At 37.3% G+C, this 22048-nt stretch overlaps 3 pseudogenes; all 3 read right to left on the bottom strand.

The window, feature by feature from the left end:
* Positions 1-3024: 3024 nt before the first annotated feature.
* Positions 3025-4115, bottom strand: LOC114284324 (cytosolic sulfotransferase 15 pseudogene; annotated as a pseudogene).
* Positions 4116-6963: 2848 nt separating this feature from the next.
* On the bottom strand, positions 6964-8036 carry LOC114284316 (cytosolic sulfotransferase 15 pseudogene; annotated as a pseudogene).
* A 13029-nt stretch (positions 8037-21065) lies between these two features.
* On the bottom strand, positions 21066-22048 carry LOC114302421 (cytosolic sulfotransferase 15 pseudogene; annotated as a pseudogene).

Genomic DNA, 22048 nt, shown 5'->3' with positions numbered 1-22048 from the left:
TTAGACATACAATCAATGGTTGCATGATACTTAGCTAACCAATCCATCCCCAAAATTATATCGAAGTGTACCATATCAAGAGGCATCAAATTAGCACATAATGGAATATCATCAAGTAAAAGCTCACATCCAGGATAAATAGAAGCACGTAACATATAATCTCCAGATGGAAGAGACCCACACAACACATAATTCAAGGGTTCCATAGATTTATTCAAGTTAGGAGCAAATGTTTTTGAACCAAAGGAACGGGTGGAACCCGAATCAAGTAGCACATGAGCAGGTTGGCCATTGATGGAAAGTGTATCTGAAACCACAGCATCCAAATTCTGAACATCACCCGAAACAAGAACAAAGACTCTCCCTTGCCTAACATTGTCTCTAGAAGTAACAGGCCTTGCTGGGGTCTTTGTTGCAAGAGTGGAACCGGCTGAACTAACGGTTGGCCTATTCTTTTTTTGTTGCCCAAACATAGGACAATCTCTCATCATATGCTCGATAACAAACCCCGCGATGCTTCTTTCCACACTCCGAGCAAGTTGGTGTTGAATCACGAGTAGAACCCGAAGTGCTGAAAGTTTCCAAATTTTGCTTCTTATTTTTTGAGGATGTTGACCCTTTGTGCATATTAGACCCCTACTTTTTGCCCTTCCAATCCGAGTACCTGTTGCGGTTAACCTGGTTACCTTCCACTATGACGGCCCTATCCAATGCATCCATATATTTCTGCACCTTCAACACATTAATCTTCTCAAGAATGGAGTCTCGGAGACCTCCCTTAAATTTCCTTGCCTTTTTGTAGCCCATATCGACCATATGCGGTGCGAAACAAGCTAGCTTAGTAAACCGTGCCTCATACTCCGCTACGGTTTTGCTCTATTGCTTCAAGTTTTCAAACTCTGTTACCTTATTGTCTCAGATACTCTGCAGGAAGTACTTCTCATAGAAGATCTCCAAAATTTGAGCCCAATTCATTCCTTGATGTTCCTCTCGAATAAGCATCCACCAATGGCGTGCCTCATCCTCGAGTATAAAAGCAACAAGCAAGATTTTTTATGCCTCCGTGCATGGAAGACTTCAAACAGTTTTTCTATACCAAGCACCCAAGCCTCTGCCTTCAATGGATCAATTCCTCATTTGAACGATGGCGGTTTCATATTTTTAAATTCCTTTGTGAGAGCAATAGTTCGGTCGTCAGCTTGGTGGTCTTGCACTACAGGTGGTGGCACAAGCATTGGTGGTGGTAGTTGTTGTTGCTGTTGTCTAAAAGCCTCTGCCATGCCCATAATCATTGCCTCCATTCTATCAAATCGTGTGGAGGTTGAATCCTCCCCATCTTCTGCCTTTGTTCTCACCATGATCTACAGGAACATACATTATAACTTTCACAGATAATATGCACATAAGTCACATTTACAAATGCACATTTTCATATCATACTTGATTAAAAATGCATTATGGATGCAACTTAAACCTTTTTCTAGACTTCTTATTTCTCAAATGGACTCGTGTGTTAGATATTAACTCATGCTCTGATACCACTCTGTCACGACCCGAACCCATCACTGAAAGTTTGGGTCATAACCGACCTGTAATCCGTAGATTATCGAAGGCCTCAAACAAACATACAGAATATTTATGATAATAGGGCCATAAGTAGAAGCATATAATAATAATAAGTCCATTAAGTTGTGCCAACATCAGCAAAATTATGAAGCTAACCTCATAACACATTCAAACATTTACATGCCCATGCAAAAATATAAATGCCATAGGAATTCGTACATAACATTTACAAACCCAAGACCATAAAAACAAAACAAAATAAAGTCAATGTATGGTGTGAGTCAAAGACAAAACTCCATCTCGGAGGTAGGACTTGATTGGGTCACAAAAATAGCTTCTGAAGCTGACTCTAGGAGTGTGCTCCATGCTACGAATCACCTACATGTACATATATAATACTGGGTGAGCGAAACTCAATGAAAGTAGCGTTAATCTTACCTGTTGCAACTGCTACTGTTGAGAGGGTATTTTCAGCTACGAATATTGTGAAGAATCGGTTACGGAACCGAATGGGTGATGAATGGATGAATGATAGCTTGGTTGTCTACATTGAGAGAGATATTTTTTACGACATTGACAATGATACTATCATAGAAATATTTCAAAAGATGAAAATTTGTCGGGATCAATTATAAAAGTTTAAAATTAAAAACTTTTTGTAATGAATATTAATTTTTAATGTTTAATATTAGCTCGAAATGTTTTTATTATGTTATTGTTATTGATTGGGGAAGAAAAATTTTGAGATTATAAATAATAGGTGTCCCCTATATTAAATTCCTGACTCCGCCACTGTTAGTCCTCAAAATATTTAAATTTTATGAAACTGCTCAATCAAAAATAATTCAACAAATCAACATAATCTAATGTAAGATTTGGAGTCACAATCAAACAATAGAATCGTTTTCTGATTATATAATTGATCGAATCTTGCCGACACTAATCATATATCATTAATTATTGTTTTGCCACTGAGTATAATAAATGTTTTAAATATTATAATACATTTAACTTTTCATGTTGTTGTGCCATGAAATTTGTGACATCATAAGCATACATTAATTAGTGGAAAACATCGGGGGGGGGGGGAATTAAAATATTACATGCTTGTAAGGAAAGAGAAATACAAAATAAATAAATCATTCACTAAATTAATGAAAATGATAGATTTATTTTTCTTTCTTTTTTAAGAGAACACTATATTATCGAAGAGTCTTACTAGAGATCCTAAAATATCATCCTTAGATTTACCTATAATGCCTTGGTAATGAATTATGTCATAGAAGTTTGATTCTTGTACAAATTAGCATCTGACATATAATAGTGCACATCATTTAAAATAATATTAGAGGTGAGAATTTACAACTCTCATTGTTGTTAACAACAAAAGCTGTGTATAATAAGATTTATCCCATACATTAACAATATCACATTATCTACAATGAAGCAACACAATTGTTTGAAGATAATCACTAGAAGATTTGTAATAAAATAGAATTGTTGAAATGAACAACAGACTTTTATTTGAATTAATGGCAATCACAAACCTAGGAGCCTTAAAATTTTAGCCCCGATTCAGCGAACTTTTGTTCGCTGATTTGGACTAGGCGGTCAACCATCTCATCTGTCAAATAATTCTTCCAAACTCCGACCTCACCGGGTCGAAATAAGGTTTTATTCTCCTCTCCTGATGACAACTTTCCATTCTTGTTCACCTCTAAACTACTCAAATGATCAAAACTACACAACCTTAAAATCTCATCCACCACCCCTAATGTCTCTTTCTCTAGAGAAAACAGGCAGCCCATGAACTAAGCTAATCTCTTTAGATGAATAGTGGGTTCTTCTTTCATCTTCTCATACTTTAAAAAAAGTACTTTTTGAGGTTTCTCCAAGCTCTCCTTCCAATAACCCAACACATGATCCCAAAAGGGTCCACATAGGCACACTCCCCTACAAAACATATCAAATACATCTTCCAGTATATTTGGTCCAAGGGCAGGAGGTCTAAGCTTGTTTGCGAAGTGATGAAGTGAAACGAAAGTGTCCATGGAGTTCCTGCATAGATAGACAAGCTTGCTTGCCGAACACGTCACAGATTCAGGCAAGGATGAGAATGGTAAATGGATTGCAAATAGCCTCGGAGAAGTGAAAGAGGTGAGATCAGGGACTTGTTTGTCAACATAGAGCTTGAGTTCCAAGAAAAGGACAAGATCATGGGGATTGTTTGCAAGCAATGGGTGTCGGTTCATATCGGGATAACATGTACGGTTCTCTATTGCAAACAAGATTGCCTTCAACCAGGTGGTGCCGGATTTAGGGATGGTAACGAGGAGGATATCAATGTCTTGAGCTTGAAAGTGTTGTTGTCATGCAATTACTCCTTGCAATATCCTAGATGAGTACCAAAAACCTTGGTATTGATAGCAATGAGATGCAACCCACCCTTTTTCTTTGGGTAGGGAAGACAATAGTTTCTCGCATTATTGGGTTAAATCATCTTCTTGCAAGTACTTGGGAGGAAAAAGAGGAAGTTGAGATGTTGCCATGGATGGAAAAGAAATTTTGGATTCTTACCCCTTTTTTGTGATGTCCAAGCATTATGCACAAGTATGTATATATATATAGCTAATTGGCATGAGATTCTCTATTCTTAAATCTCTATCTTCTATCTTCAAAATGATACGAAATCTTAAAATATAATATTCTCGAAATTCAAGACATAAACATACAACTAGAAATGCATTTGAAATAGGAGAACGAGATTTTAAGAACATAAATGTTGTGTATTAAAACAAACACCAAGAAAAGAATCTAGAATTTAAATATATAACATATATTTACACTTAATGGTGTGGATCACACTCAAATTAAATTAAATTTTCACATTTTAAAATTCTTGACACGTTATAAAATATTTTAATGAATACATAACATTGCTACTTTTGACAGCAAAACCCTGGCCTAGTTCAACCTCACCCGCTGCTACCAAATAAAAAAGAAATATATTTATTAAAATATATATATATATATATATATATATATATAAATTGGAAGACCAAATCTCATGTAAAAGGCATGGAGATTTTGTTGTCTCATTATCTATCTACCCCCTTTGTCCTCAATCTCACTCAACTACTGTGCTCGAATTGATTCACATGAAACACATTATTATAATCAGAGCAGTGTAAAATATAATCTAATTCGTTAAAATTATACTAATTCGCACCGATCTATCTGCTAACCATAGATTATACTTTGAAATTTATTTACTTATAAATTATGATTTTCTTCTTTTTTTTTAAACTTATTTTCCCTTCGTTTTAAATGAAAATTTTTAAAGATCTTTTAGATGTATGTTTTGTGTTTGTGAATTGATCATTTGTTATTAGTAATGATATTGGGAAATTTATCGAAGTGATAAATGATTGGAATATTTTAATTGTTTGAGAATTTCGATTTATTTCTAATTTATTCTTGTTAGTTTGTACTGAAATATGATGTGGAAAGTATAAGTAGTTGAATTGTATTTTTTAAAGAAATTTTTATAATGAAAAATTTGTCATAGAAATTATTTGTGACATCATCTCAAAAAAGTTGACTATTGGAATATAAAAAATTATATAAATATAGCTACTAACAAAGTAAAAAATAAATAATATAGTTTTTAAAACACATTTATCGTTCATTTTTTTTTTTTTTAGAGACAAACGCAATAAAATGAAAAAGTTAAGATTATCGGATAAATTTATATATTTTTTTTCTATAAATGAACACAATGCTGTATAAAATGAACGGTCTTGAACAACACCTCTAATCCAAATTTTGGACCTGAAGCAAGCCCAATCTTTATTTTATTGTGTTTTTATACAAAGATTTTCAAATAACTGGTGTTTTTATAGTGAAATTTTGTTAATTACCAAATACTAAAATACCAATTATTTTTAAAATAAATATTTTTTGTTGAAACAAATAAAACATTAATCATTAATATACTATTCGAGTGTTCCAAATTCATTTTTTCAAAACCAACAAAACTATGACATCGTTGCTCCACTATCAGATGGACCTTCATTGTCCTCGAAATATTTAAATTTTATGAAACTGCTCAATCAAAAATAATTCAGCAAATTAACATAATCTAATGTAAGATTTAGAGTCACAATCAAACAATAGAATTGTTTTCTGATTATATAATTGATCGAATCATGCCGACACTAATCATATATCACTAATTATTGTTTTGCTACTGAGTATAATCAATGTTTTAAATAGTATAATACATTTAACTTTTATGTTGTTGTGCCATCAAATTTGTGACATCATAAGCAGTGGTGGAGTCAAGAAATTAAATTAGAGGGGTATTAATTAATTACAACATTGAAAAATTTTACAAAAATATTTCACATAAATTTTTACGATTGACTTCAAAAAAGATATATATATATATATATATATATTATTTGTAACTAGTATATCATGAAAAAAAAGTCATGGAAATTAGTTTTAAAATAAATTATATAATGATAAAGTAATTTTTTTATACAAAATTTTAGTAAAAATTCAATATAATAATAATATCACGTCATTATTGTCATATGATATCACCAACGAATAGTAAAGAAACACATAGAGGATAAACCACACATGTCAAATGTAACTAACAATTCAACAAATTCCATATTTTTATTGAAATTAATTATAATTGTATGTCAATAATAATAGACATCACCATTGTATTGAAATTTTTATAGATAATAATATAAATTATCGTAATATTTTTATTTTCAATAAAAAAAACAATTATTATTCTTATAATTTTAAAAATGCCATTGATATTTCATTCTAAATAATATTTTATAATTTTTTTATTTAAAATACTTTCTTTATGTTCGAAAAAAAAATTATTCCAAAACCCAGGAAGGGAAGCTGACTCCCCTGGACGCTCTGTGAGCATGCATTAATTAGTGGAAAACATCAGGGGGAAAAAAATAAATTAAAATATTACATGCTTATAAGGAAAGAGAAATGCAAAATAAATAAATCGTTCACTAAATTAATGAAAATGATAAATTTTATTTTTCTTTCTTTTTTTAAGAGAACACTATATTATCGAAGAGTCTTACTAGAGATCCTAAAATATCATCCTGAGATTTACCTACAATGCCTTGGTAATGGATTGTGTCATAGAAGTTTGATTCTTGTACAAATTAGCATCGGACATGTAATAGTGCACATCATTTAAAATAATATCAGAGGTGAGAATTTGCAGCTCTCTCTTTTGTTAACAACAAAAGCTATGTATAATAAGATTTATCCCATACATTAGTGATATCACGTCATCTACAATGAAGCAAAATAATTGTTTGAAGATAATCACTTAGAAGAGTTGTAATAAAATAGAATTGTTGAAATGAACAACAAACCTTTATTTGAATTAATGACAATCACAAACCTAGGAACCTTAAAATTTTAGCCCAGATTCAGCAAACTTTTGTTCGCCGATTTAGACTAGGCAGTTGACCATCTTATCTGTCAGATAATTCTTCCAATCTCCGACCTCACCGCGTCGAAATAAGGCTTTATTCTCCATCACTGATGACAACTTTCCATTCTTGTTCACCTCCAAACTATTCACATGATCAAAACTACACAACCTTGAGATCTCATCCAGCACCCCTAATGTCTCTTCCTCTAGAGAAAACGAGCAACCCATGAACTCAGCTAATCTCTTTAGATGAATAGTGGGTTCTTCTTTCATCCCCTCATACTTTAAAAAAAGTACTTTTTGAGGTTTCTCCAAGCTCTCCTTCCAATAACCCAACACATGATCCCAAAAGGGTCCATATAGGCACACTCCCCTACAAAACATATCAAATACATCTTCCAGTATATTTGGTCCGAGGCTAGGAGGTCTGAGCTAGTTTGCGAAGTGATGAAGTGAAATGAAAGTGTCCATGGGGTTTCTGCATAGATAGACAAGCTTGCTTGCCGAACACGTCATAGATTCAAACAAGGATGAGAATGGTAAATGGGTTGCAAACAACCTCGGAGAAGTGAAAGAGGTGAGATTAGGGACTTTTTTGTCAACATAGACCTTGAGTTCCAAGAAAGGGACAAGATCATAGGGATTGTTTGCAAGCAATGGGTGCTGATTCATGTCGGGATAACATGTCCGGTTCTCTATTGAGAACAGGATTGCCTTCAGCTAGGTGGTGCCGGATTTAGGGATGGTAACGAGGAGGATATCGCTGTCTTGAGCTTGAAAGTGTTGTTAACATGCAATTACTCCTTGCAATTGCCTAGATGAGTACCAAAAACCTTGGTATTTATAGCAATGAGATACAACCCACCCTTTTTCTCTGGGTAGGGAAGACAATAGTTCCTTACATTCTTGGGTTAAATCATCTTCTTGCAAGTACATGGGAGGAAAAAGAGGAAGTTGAGATGTTGCCATGGATGGAAAAGAAATTTTGGATTCTCATCCTTTTCTTGTGATGTCCAAGCATTATGCACAAGTGTGTGTATATATAGCTAATTGGCATGAGATTCTCTATTCTTAAAATCTCTATCTCCTATCTCCAATGTGATACGAAATATTAAAATATAATATTCTTGAAAGTCAAGACATAAACATTCAACTAGAAGTACATTTGAAATAGAGGAACGAGATTTTAAGATCAGAAATGTTGTGTATTAAAACAAACACCAAGAAAAAATCTATAATTTAAATATATAACATATATATTACACTTAATGGCGTGGATCACACTCAAATTAAATTAAATTTTCACATTTTAAAATTCTTGACACTTTTATAAAATATTTTAATGAATACATAACATTGCTATTTTAGACAGAGAAACCCTAGCCTAGCTTAACCTCATCCACTGTCACCAAATAAAAAAGAAATATATTTATTAAATATATATATATATATATATAAATTGGAAGACCAAACCTCTTGTAAAAGGCATGGAGATTTTGTAGACTCATTAGCTATCTACCCTCTTTGTCCTCAAGCTCACTCAACTATTGTGCTCAAATTGATTCTCATGAAACACATTATTATAATTAGAGCAGTGTAAAATACAATCTAATTCATTAAAATTTTATTGATTTGCACCGATCTATCTTCTAACCGTGGATTATACTTTGAAATTTATTTACTTATAAATTCTGATTTCCTTTTTTTTTTTTAACTTATTTTCCCTTCGTTTTAAATCAAAATTTTTAAAAATCTTTTAGATGTATGTTTTGTGTTTGTGAATTGATCATTTGTTATTAGTAATGATACTGAGAAATTTATAGAAGTGATAAATGATTGGAATATTTTAATTTTTGTTTGTGAATTTCGATTTATTTTTGATTTATTCTTGTTAGTTTGTATTGAAATATGATGTGGAAAGTATAAGTAGTTGAATTGTATTTTTTAAAGAAATTTTTATAATGATAAATTTGTCATAGAAATTATTTGTGACATCATCTCAAAAAAGTTGACTATGGGAATATAAAAAATTATTTAAATATAGCTACTAACAAAGTAAAAAATAAATAATATATTTTTTAAAACACATTTATCATTCATTTTTTTTAGAGACAAATGCAATAAAATGAAAAGTTAAGATTATTGGATAAATTTATATTTTTTTTTATAAATGAACGCAATGCTGCATAAAATGAACGGTCTTGAACAACACCTGTAATCTAAATTTTGGACCTGAAGCAAGCCCAATCTTTATTTTATTGTGTTTTTATACAGAGATTTTCAAATAACTTGTAAAGGTGTTTTTATAGTGAAATTTTGTTAATTACCAAATACTAAAAATACCAAAATTATTTTTAAAATAAATATTCTCTGTTGAAACAAATAAAACATTAATCATTAATTTACTATTCGAGTGTTCCAAATTCATTTTTTCAAAACCAACAAAACTATGACATCGTTGTTCCACTATCAGATGGACCTTCATTGACCTCAAAATATTTAAATTTTATGAAACTGCATAATTCCGCAAATCAACATAATCTAATGTAAGATTTGGAGTCACAATCAAACAATAAAATTGTTTTCTGATAATATGATTGATCGAATCTTGCCGACACTAACCATATATCACTAATTATCGTTTTGCTACTGAGTATAATAAATGTTTTAAATATTATAATACATTTAACTCTTTATGTTGTTGTGCCATCAAATTTGTGACATCATAAACTGTGCGGAGCCAAGAAATTAAATTAGAGGGGTACTTGTTAATTATAACAATGAAAATTTTTATATAAATATTTCACATAAATTTTTACGATTGACTTCAAAAAAGATATATATATATATATATATTATTTTTAACTAGTATATCATGGACAATGTGAATGAAAAGTTGCTATTTTAGCAAGTTATTTTAGTTTTTAATTTTTTTAGTAGGCAAAAAATTTTATGTCTGGAAAGGTGATTGGATTTTTTTATAGTTGGATGTGATGTTTGTGAGAAAAAAAATAAAATAATTATGAGTTTAATGTGACATTTTTTCTTATTAGCTATTTTAGTCTATTTTATCTATTTGTGGATTTTAGGCTAAAATCCCATTTCCCAAACAGCCTCTAAAAAAAAAGTCATGGATATAAGTTTTAAAATAAATTATATAATGATAAAGTAATTTTTTATACAAAATTTCAGTAAAAATTCAATATAATAGTAATATCACGTCATCATTGACATATGATATCATAAACCAATAGCAAAGAAACACATAGAGAATGAACCCCACATGTCAAATGTAACTAATAATTCAATAAATTCCATATTTCCATTGAGATTAATTATAATTGTATGCCAATAATAATAGTATAGCGATTCCGGTTGTCCCTTTACTGTTCTGTTGTATTCCGGACTCGGTTCCGTGAAGTTGGTAGTGGTATCTATCTTGTTGTCGTCCTTTAATTTCACTTGATTAAGTTTTAGGATGTTTTGAGCAGGGTTGTTACAGGTTGGTTACGCCTTGGTTTCAATTCCTTGTTGTCCAGTTTTTAGGCGATCCGCTCGAGCGGGTCTTCTTGCGCTCGAGCGGGGATTGCACACCTCCAGTATTTCGTGTTCCTGCAAAACTTCTGCAGATGTGATTTTTACGCTCGAGCGGGTTTGTTTACGCTCGAGCGGGTAGTGCTTTCTGGGTATAAGTTCTGGGAGGTGGAAATCTACGCTCGAGCGAACTGGTTTTTGCGCTCGAGCGGAAGTGCTTTATTCTTGTGTCTTGGCGCTCGAGCGGGCCTTATTGCGCTCGAGCGTGTTCAGATTTTTGTTCTTCACGCTCGAGCGTTGTGTTCTCCGCTCGAGCGGGTCATACGTATATGAGTTATCCGCTGGGTGATTTTAAATCACTTTTTGCCTTTCTTTCTCTCTCTTACTTTTTCTAAAAACTTTTTTTGAGAGCCTCTCTCTCTAGAAACTCCCTTCTCTCTAGGGTTTGATCTAGTTAGAGTGTCCTCCTTCTCTTCAGCCTTTGTAAAAGTTGTGTTGATCGTCGAGGGCGTCGTTTTGATCCGAAAATCTTGGTCCTTGGAGCACTTTGGTTTTGGTCTCTTCTCCTTTCGAGCTCTAACTTCGAGGTAGGGATATCCTACTCCTCTTTATGAGCTTTGTCTTCAAATTTTAGTATTTTGAGATGTTGGGGTCGGTTTGGTAATTTTGTGAAAGTTTGGGGCTTTTGTGTAAATTTACAAAAGTTGGGGTTTTAGCTATATAAAACCTAGATGCATGTTTGTCTTGGAAAAGTGAAATTAATGTTAAAACGTTAATGAAAATGGAACCTAAGGGTTGTAATGTTAATTATGGAAAATGCCCTAATTACATTGGTTAATTAATCTGCATAATTAATTATGAGATATGAGGAATTGATTTGGAAAGTTATGGGATTGAAGGGTGTAGTTGGATTATTTATCACTCACCTAGTTGGAATGTTGATTATGTATCCATTGTTGCATTTATTTTCTGTATAGAAATAACTGTTTTGGGCTATCGGTGGAGGATAGTCTTGATTGTTGTAGACAATGCATGATGATTAGGCAAACTGAAACTAATCACTGGAATGTGTCATTGAGTATGACGGTTGAAAGAATACATTAAATTTATGTGTTATGTGATGATGTGTATAATTATTGTTTATATGCATTGTGTTGTGTTGGAGGAGATATGGGATGTACTCCACGGTTTAGGGGAAGATAGGGGATGGACCTCTAAACTGGATGTTGTTGGGAGGAGATAGGAGATGGACTCCATAGATAGAGCTCATATGCTTATCTAGTAATGTGTTGACAGAGCTCATATGCTTGTCATTGGAAGTGTGATAGTGCTCCTATGCATATCTGTGGAAGTGATGATATAGCTTGTATGCTTATCTGTTGGTGTGTGATATAGCTTGTATGCTTATCTGTTGGTGTGTGATATAGCTAGTATGTTTATCTATTATGAAATGAGGAAGTGCTTAATATGAGTTACTGTCTCATATGAGTTGTTTGGCCAGGTTCTGAGCCATGGTTATAAATTGAGAATTTAAAAGAATTGGAAAATGCATCGCAACATGGACTTGTATGTCATGAAACTATAAAATGCGATAAGGGAAAGTATCAGTATTGACCATCTATCAACTGCTAATCTTTTAGTCATTGTTCATATTTGGTTTAGTATATTTCTACTGGGCTGTGGCTCACCCTATATGGGAATATCATTTTCAGGTACAGGTAGCATGCCACCTCCAAGGACGTAGCTTGGGAGGCTAGAGGCAGGCGGACTTTTGTTGTTTTATTTCTTTGATGTATTACATGTATATTCAAGCCAAGGGCTTAATGTGTAATTGAGTTAGCACTCTTTTGTTGTAACCAAGTGTTAACTTGGAAAGCTGTAAGCCTTTAGGGCATCTGCCTTTGTTGTTAACATGTAATACTTTTGGTAATGGAACTCTGATGAATAGAAGAAAGTGGAGCTTTTATATTTTAATGTATGTCTCTATTGATGGGTTTAATGTTATTATTTTGAGGGCATGACAACTTGGTATCAGAGCGTACCAGGTTCGAATACTTTGGGTACGTGGGAAGTGATTAGGATCACAATGGGTTTGTCTCGCTTGATAGAGACTTAGATGTAGTGTCTTATGCTATGTGCTTAATTGATAACATGCTTATGTGACTATGTGGGTATGGGGTTTGGTTTCTAGGATGTTGATTGGATCCTTGGGTTTCTGTGAGTCTTGTTGGAAAGGCACTTGATCAATGTTGTTTCTAACCGGAACTCTAGTAATGCCTCGGGACTATCATTATCTGGAAATGAAATTCGTAAGTGCTTATGTGTTTATGTGCTTACGTGGAATGAATTACAATTGTCCATGCATTAGGACGCCAGTGTTTAGTTTTGGCACATTTGTGAATGTGCTAACGTTCTGTGTTACCTTTATTAGGATGTCAGGGCGAGGAAGGCGTGGTAGGCCTGCGAGGTAGGAAGTACCTTTACCGGATGATATTCCGGCAGTGTAGGAGGGTGTTGGTCAGGTCAACGTGGCCGAGCCAGCGGGTCAGCAGGCTATGAGTGCCTTGGCACGAGAGATAGCAGGAGCTTTGGGTATTCTCAGAGCTGGGAATCAGGCAATAGAGGCAGGGCCTTCTTTCTTGAAGAGGGAGTTCTTCCGGTCTAACCCGGATGAGTTTGTTGGGCATCCAAAGGAGCCATTGAAGGCTGACGAGTGGTTGGAACAAATGAGTAAGACGTTCGAGATGCTTTGCATCGAGGACGGGGCACTGAAAGTGACCTTGGCATCCTTCCAACTGAAGGGAGATGCGGGTCAATGGTGGAAGTACGAGAAGGCTCATGTTGGTGGTACATGGGAGGCGTTTGTGAATGCTTTCCAGGAGAGGTTCTTATCTGCAGTGGCTAGGGAGAAGCTGAGGGATCAGTTTAGCCGGCTTAATCAGCAGGGCATGTCTGTGGCAGAGTTTGAGGCCACTTTTACTAGTTTGTCCAGGTTTGCACCTGAGTTGGTGACGTCCGAAGAACGCCGTTGCTATGAGTTTGAGCAGAAGTTGAGGCGGGGCCTCAAGTTGCGGGTTGGTGGGTCTTATATCTGAGAGTATAGACATTTAGTGGATGCTGCAGCTCATATGGAGCTTATGATGCAGGAGGAGGATGAGGAGAAACATAAAGGCTCCCAGAGGGGCCAGGAGGGTCAGGGTGATGGCAGGAGACAGAGGGGCTATAACCCTCAGTAGTCTCAGGGTGGAGTTGCTAGATCGACCTTTCCGGTGCTGAGTGCAGGCTCTGGGAGAGGCGGTCAGGGAGGCTTGACTTGTTTTGCATGTGGCCAGCTGGGTCACAAGTCTTCGGATTGCCCGCAGAAGGGAGGGGGTCAGCGAGCTGCTTCCTCTTCAGCTAGACCTCAGGGCCAGAGTCAGGGCAGGGGCCAGCCCTTGTCTTGCTATCAGTGTGGTCAGCCTGGGCACCTGAAGAGGTATTGCCCGCAGTTAAGTGCTACTTCAGGAGCGTCTGGTTCTAGGCAGACACAGAGTTATCAGCCAGCTCAGTCTGTGCAGGCCTCGAGGGCTAATCCGGGAGCTTCGTCATCCCAGTCAGTACAGCAGTCGTATGCTCCGAGGGGTGAGCAAGTGGATCAGGGGCCTACAGGGCGCGTATATGCTGTTACCGCACAGGATCTAGTACCGGCTCCATCAGTAGTGAGAGGTACTTTTCTGTTTTGCAACTCGGTTGCTAGTGTGTTGATTGACACGAGTGCATCTCATTCTTTTGTATCTGCTGCAATTTGCATCTGTTTTGGAATTGGAGTTGGCACAGTTAGCATCTCCTATTTGTGTGGTATCTCCTATTGGTGGTGAGTTGATCTTGAAACAAGGTGTTAGAGGTTGTGATATAGAGGTCGCCGACCATAGGCTTCCTTTTCCTTTTGTAGTTATGCCCATGAAGGGTTTTGATGTTATTTTGGGTATGGACTGGCTATCGTCATACCGGGCTGTTATCGATTGCTATCGCCAGAGGGTCACGTTATGCACCTTGAGCGAGGAGTGGTTCCATTTCTTGGGAGACCGAGTTGGTAGTGTTTTGCCACCGGGGTATGATTCGCGAGGGCGGAGTGAGCTTAGTGGTCTACTTGCTAGCTTTGAGAGTGGTGAGTGTGGTGAGACCCAGCTTGTGTTACCGAGGGTGGTTTGTGAGTATTCAGATGTCTTTCCCGAGGACCTTGTTAGTTTGCCACCTCACCGAGAGATAGAGTTCTCTATTGATCTGGTGCCCGGCACGGCGCCGATTTCTATGGCACCTTACCGTTTTGCTCCAGCAGAGTTGGTTGAGTTGAAAGTTCAGCTCTAGGAATTGTTAGATAAGGGTTTTGTTCGCCCTAGTGTTTCGCCATGGGGAGTACCGGCCCTCTTTGCTAAAAAGAAAGATGGTGCCTTGAGATTGTGTATCGACTACCGAAAGTTGAATCGGGCTACGGTCAAGAATAAGTACCCTATGCCCCGTATAGATGATCTGTTTGACCAGTTGAAGGGTTCCCGTTGTTTCTCTAAGATAGACTTGAGATCGGGTTACCACCAGTTGAGGGTCAGGGAGGAGGATATTCCGAAGACGGCATTCCGTAAGCGGTATGGCCATTATGAGTTTCTGGTGATGCCATTCGGGCTTACCAATGCACCGGCAGTCTTTATGGATTTGATGAACCGGATCTTCCGGGAATTTTTGGATCGATTTGTAGTCATTTTCGTGGACGACATTCTTATCTATTCACCTTCTGAGCAGGAGCACGAGGAACACTTGAGAGTGGTGCTTGAGTCGCTTAGAGCCCATAGGCTGTATGCTAAGTTTGGGAAGTGTGAGTTCTGGCTAAGGGAAGTCAAATTCTTAGGCCACGTAGTATCCGGGGAAGGGGTGTCCGTTGATGCATCCAAGGTTGAGGCAGTGCAAGATTGGGCACAGCCTATGAGTGTGTTTGAGATCCGCAGTTTTCTGGGATTGGCTGGGTATTATCGTCGGTTTGTGAAGGATTTCTCCAGGTTAGCTTCGCCGTTGACTAGATTGACGCGGAAAGGGGTCAAGTTTGTGTGGAGTGAGACTTGTGAAAAGTCGTTCCAAGAGTTGAAGGTTAGATTGACCACTGCTCCGGTCTTGATTATTCCAGAGAGAGGGTCAGGTTACGTGGTTTATTGTGATGCCTCACGAGAGGGTTTGGGTTGTGTGTTGATGCAAAAGGGGAGAGTGGTAGCTTATGGCTCACGTCAGTTGAAAATACACGAGAAGAACTACCCTACACACGACCTAGAGTTAGCAGCAGTGATCTTTGCCTTGAAGATTTGGAGGCACTACCTTTATGGTGAGAGGTTCGAGGTGTTCTCGGACCACAAGAGTTTGAAGTATCTGTTTACACAGAGAGACTTGAATTTGAGGCAGAGGAGATGGATGGAGTTCATTGAGGACTATGATTTTGAGTTGCACTATCACCCGGGAAAGGTCAATGTTGTGGCCGATGCCCTTAGTAGGAAATCCATTAGTGATGTAGCTTGTATAGCCATCCGGGAATGGGAGATGTTGGGTGTACTTGGCGAGTTTGATTTGCATCTGGGCGAATCTGTTGAGGCTGCGGCCTTGTTTGCTGTTATTGCGCAGCCTACACTTGTGACTAGAGTGTTAGAGGCACAAAGAGGTGACCTTGAGGTAGAGTCCTTCTGAGAGAAGATCTCCAGTGGGAAGGCTGAGAAAGGTTTGACGATGTATCCCGACCTGAGTGTGAGATACCGAGACCGTTTGTTTGTGCCGGAGTCTTGCCGAGAGGAAGTACTCCGAGAGTTTCATCATTCACGTCTTGCGGTGTATCCAGGAGGCACTAAGACGTATCGAGATTTGGGTCGCCAGTTTTGGTGGCGAGGTATGAAGAGAGATGTGGCAGTTTCATGTCTAAGTGCCTTACTTGCTAGCAAGTGAAGGCCGAGCATCAGAGGCCAGCGGGTTTGTTGCAACCCTTGCCTATTGCCGAGTGGAAGTTGGAGCATGTCACTATGGACTTCGTTGTAGGTCTTCCGAGGACTCAGCGGGGTAGTGATGCTATTTGGGTGGTTGTAGACCGGTTGACTAAGTCAACACACTTCATTCCTATGCGCGTGAGAGATTCGGCAGACCATCTTGCCGACTTGTATATTCGGGACATAGTGAGATTGCACGGGGTCCCAGTGACGATTGTCTCAGATAGAGATCCTCGTTTTACTGCTAGGTTGTGGCAGAGTTTGCAGAGTGCCATGGGTACTAAGTTGACCTTTAGTATGGCTTATCATCCTCAAACTGACAGGCAGTCCGAGCGTACTATTCAAATCCTTGAGGATATGCTTCGAGGTTGTGTCCTTGACTTTAGTGGGACGTGGGAGAGGCACTTACCATTGGTGGAGTTTGCCTACAACAACAGTTTTCAGTCTAGCATCGGTATGGCACCGTTTGAGGCCTTGTATGGCCGACCGTGTAGGTCTCCGGTTTGTTGGGCCGAGGTGGGTGACGCACCTCTGTTGGGTCCGGAGTTGGTTAGAGAGACGACGGAGAAAGTTGAGCTTATCCGTAGGAGGTTTGTTACAGTCCAGAGTCGCCAAAAGAGTTATGCTGACCGTAGGAGGAGGCCTTTGGCGTTTGAGATAGGTGATCATGTCTTTCTGAAGATATCACCTAGGCGGGGTTTGATGAGGTTTGGGAAAAGTGGGAAGTTATCCCCTCGGTTTATTGGGCCTTTTGAGATCCTTGAGAGGATTGGCGAGGTTGCTTATCGTTTAGCCTTGCCGCCGCAGTTGTCCGGAGTGCATGACGTGTTTCATGTGAGTATGCTTCGGAAGTATGAGCCGGACCCATCGCATGTATTAGATTGGACCGACTTAGAGGTAGATGAGGATGCCTCGTATGAGGAGAGACCGGTTCGGGTCTTGGATAGGCGGGATTAAGTCCTGCGTGGCAAGACCATCCCTTTGGTAAAGGTTTTGTGGAAACATCACAGAGTGGAGGAAGCCACTTGGGAACGTGAGTTGGGGGTCCGCGAGAAATATCCGGACTTGTTTATTGATGAGTAATCTTGTACTTAAATTTTGTAATGTTGCTGGACTTAAGAGCCTTATATATGTCTTAAGTTGTAAAACATTGGTAATGTTTTGGTTTAATGGAAGTACATTGTAGAACTTACCTTAATATGGAAGTTGATTATGATATTGCATATGTTGGCTATATTGTAGAATTGGAGTTGAATCATGTATATTGATTATGATATGAACTGTGAACCATGTATATTGGAAATGGTTGGAAATGGAAGAAAATTGCATGTTGATAATGCACTTGTAATATATGTTGTGAAATGCCTCTTGAAAAGAGATGGGATCGACCAGTAATGGGTCGGGTTGTTTAATATTATGTTGAAATATTGTCAAAAATGGAGAAAACCTGTTTTTCTGAAAAACCTGTGTTTAATTTCGGGGATAAAATTCTTTAAGGGGGGAAGGTTATAGCGATCCCGGTTGTCCCTTTACTGTTCTGTTGTATTCCGGACTCGGTTCCGTGAAGTTGGTAGTGGTATCTATCTTGTTATCATCCTTTAATTTCACTTGATTGAGTTTTAGGATGTTTTGAGCAGGGTTGTTACAGGTTGGTTAGGCCTTGGTTTCAATTCCTTGTTGTCCAGTTTTTAGGTGATCCGCTCGAGCGGGTCTTCTTGCGCTCGAGCGGGGATTACACACCTCCAGTATTTCGTGTTCCTGCAAAACTTCTGCAGATGTGATTTTTACGCTCGAGCGGTAGCGCTCGAGCGGGTTTGATGGCGCTCGAGCAGGTAGTGCTTTCTGGGTATAAGTTCTGGGAGGTGGAAATTTACGCTCGAGCGGACTGGTTTTTGCGCTCGAGTGGAAGTGCTTTATTCTTGTGTCTTGGCACTCGAGCGGGCCTTATTGCGCTCGAGCGTGTTCAGATTTTTGTTCTTGACGCTCGAGCGTTGTGTTCTCCGCTCGAGCGGGTCATACGTATATGAGTTATCCGCTGGGTGATTTTAAATCACTTTTTGCCTTTCTTTCTCTCTCCTACTTTTTTTAAAAACTTTTTTTGAGAGCCTCTCTCTCTAGAAACTCCCTTCTCTCTAGGGTTTGATCTAGTTAGAGTGTCCTCCTTCCCTTCGGCCTTTGTAAAAGTTGTGTTGATCGTCGAGGGCGTCGTTTTGATCCGAAAATCTTGGTCCTTGGAGCACTTTGGTTTTGGTCTCTTCTCCTTTCGAGCTCTAACTTCGAGGTAGGGATATCCTACTCCTCTTTATGAGCTTTGTCTTTAAATTTTAGTATTTTGAGATGTTGGGGTCAGTTTGGTAATTTTGTGAAAGTTTGGGGCTTTTGTGTAAATTTACAAAAGTTGGGGTTTTAGCTATATAAAACCTAGATGCATGTTTGGCTTGGAAAAGTGAAATTAATGTTAAAACGTTAATGAAAATGGAACCTAAGGGTTGTAATGTTAATTATGGAAAATGCCCTAATTACATTGGTTAATTAATTTGCATAATTAATTATGAGAAATGAGGAATTGATTTGGAAAGATATGGGATTGAAGGGTGTAGTTGGATTATTTATCACTCACCTAGTTGGAATGTTGATTATGTATCCATTGTTGCATTTATTTTCTGTATAGAAATAACTGTTTTGGGCTATCGGTGGAGAATAGTCTTGATTGTTGTAGACAATGCATGATGATTAGGCAAACTGAAACTAATCACTGGAATGTGTCATTGAGTATGACGGTTGAAAGAATACATTAAATTTATGTGTTATGTGATGATGTGTATAATTATTGTTTATATGCATTGTGTTGTGTTGGAGGAGATATGGGATGTACTCCACGGTTTAGGGGAAGATAGGGGATGGACCTCTAAACCGGATGTTGTTGGGAGGAGATAGGAGATGGACTCCATAGATAGAGCTCATATGCTTATCTAGTAATGTGTTGACAGAGCTCATATGCTTGTCATTGGAAGTGTGATAGTGCTCCTATGCATATCTGTGAAAGTGATGATATAGCTTGTATGCTTATCTGTTGGTGTGTGATATAGCTTGTATGCTTATCTGTTGGTGTGTGATATAGCTAGTATGTTTATCTATTATGAAATGAGGAAGTGCTTAATATGAGTTACTGTCTCATATGAGTTGTTTGGCCAGGTTCTGAGCCATGGTTATAAATTGAGAATTTAAAAGAATTGGAAAATGCATCGTAACATGGACTTGTATGTCATGAAACTGTAAAATGCGATAAGGGAAAGTATCAGTATTGACCATCTATCAACTGCTAATCTTTTAGTCATTGTTCATATTTGGTTTAGTATATTTCTACTGGGCTGTGGCTCACCCTATATGGGAATATCATTTTCAGGTACAGGTAGCATGCCACCTCCAAGGACGTAGCTTGGGAGGCTAGAGGCAGGCGGACTTTTGTTGTTTTATTTCTTTGATGTATTACATGTATATTCAAGCCAAGGGCTTAATGTGTAATTGAGTTAGCACTCTTTTGTTGTAACCAAGTGTTAACTTGGAAAGCTGTAAGCCTTTAGGGCATCTGCCTTTGTTGTTAACATGTAATACTTTTGGTAATGGAACTCTGATGAATAGAAGAAAGTGGAGCTTTTATATTTCAATGTATGTCTCTATTGATGGGTTTAATGTTATTATTTTGAGGGCGTGACAAATAGACATCACCATTGTATTGAAATTTTTATAGATAGTAATAATATAACTTATCGTAATATTTTTATTTTCAATAAGAAAAAAACAACAATTATTATTCTTATAATTGTAAAAATGTCATTGATATTTCACTCTAAATAATATTTTATAATTTTTTTATTTAACATATTTCTTTATGTTTGAAAAAAAAAATTATTCCAAAACCCATGGGGAGCACGTGACTCCCCTGGATGCTCTGTCGCTCCGCCACTGATCATAAGCATGCATTTATTAGTGGAAAACATCAGCGGAAAAAAATAAATTAAAATATTACATGCTTGAAAGGAAAGAGAAATGCAAAATAAAAAATCATTCACTAAATTAATGAAAATGATACATTTTATTTTTCTTTCTTTTTTAAGAGAACATTATATTATCGAAGAGTCTTACTAGAGATCCTAAAATATCATCCTTAGATTTACCTATAATGCCTTGGTAATTAATTGTGTCATAGAAGTTTGATTATTGTACAAATTAGCATCGGACATGTAATAGTGCACATCATTTAAAATAATATCAGAGGTGAGAATTTACAGCTCTCTCTTTTGTTAACAACAAAAGCTATGTATAATAAGATTTATCCCATACATTAGTGGTATCACGTCATCTACAATGAAGCAACATAATTGCTTGAAGATAATCACTTAGAAGAGTTCTAATAAAATAGAATTGTTGAAATGAACAACAAACCTTTATTTGAATTAATGATAATCACAAACCTAAGAGCCTCAAAATTTTAGCCCAAATTCAGCGAACTTTTGTTCGCCGATTTGGACTAGGCGGTCGGCCATATCTGTCAGATAATTCTTCCAATCTCCAACCTCACCTCGTTGAAAGAAGGCTTTACTCTCCTTCCCTTATGACATATTTCCATTAATTCTTGTTCACCTTCAAATTACACAACCTTAAGATCTTATCCACCACCCCTAATGTCTCTTCCTCTAGAGAAAATGGGCAGTCCAAGAACTCAACTAATCTCTTTAGATGAATAGTGGGTTCTTCTTTCATCTCCTCATACTTTAAAAAAAAAAAAAGTACTTTTTGAGGTTTCTCCAAGCTCTCCTTCCAATAACCCAAAACATGATCCCAAAAGGGTCTACGTAGGCACACTCCCCTACAAAACATATCAAATACATCTTCAATTATATTCGGTCCAAGGCTAAGAGGTCTAAGTTTGTTTGCGAAGTGATGAAGTGAAACGAAAGTGTCCATGGGGTTCCTGCGTAGATAGACAAGCTTTGCTTGTCGATCACGTCACAGATTCAGGCAAGGATGAGAATGGTAAATGGGTTGCAAAAAGCCTCGGAGAAGTGAAAGAGGTGAGATCAGGAACTTGTTTGTCAACATAGACCTTGCGTTCCAAGAAAGGGACAAGATCATAGGGATTGTTTGCAAGCAATGGGTGTCGGTTCATGTCAGGATAACGTGTTCGGTTCTCTATTGCGAACAAGATTGCCTTCAGTCAGGTGGTGCCGGATTTAGGGGTGCTAACGAGAAGGATATCGGTGTCTTGAGCTTGAAAGTGTTGTTGACATGCAATTACTCCTTGCAATTGCCTAGATGAGTACCAAAAACCTTGGTATTGATAGCAATGAGATACAACCCACCCTTTTTCTCTGGGTAGGGAAGACAATAGTTCCTTGCATTCTTGGGTTAAATCATTTTCTTGCAAATACTTGGGAGGAAAAATAGGAAGTTGAGATGTTGCCAT

This window comes from Camellia sinensis, chromosome 6 (genome assembly GCF_055761805.1).
Source record: "Camellia sinensis isolate YWXY chromosome 6, ASM5576180v1, whole genome shotgun sequence".
Classification (NCBI taxonomy): Eukaryota; Viridiplantae; Streptophyta; class Magnoliopsida; order Ericales; family Theaceae; genus Camellia; species Camellia sinensis.
This window is presented reverse-complemented; position numbering and strand designations above follow the sequence as displayed.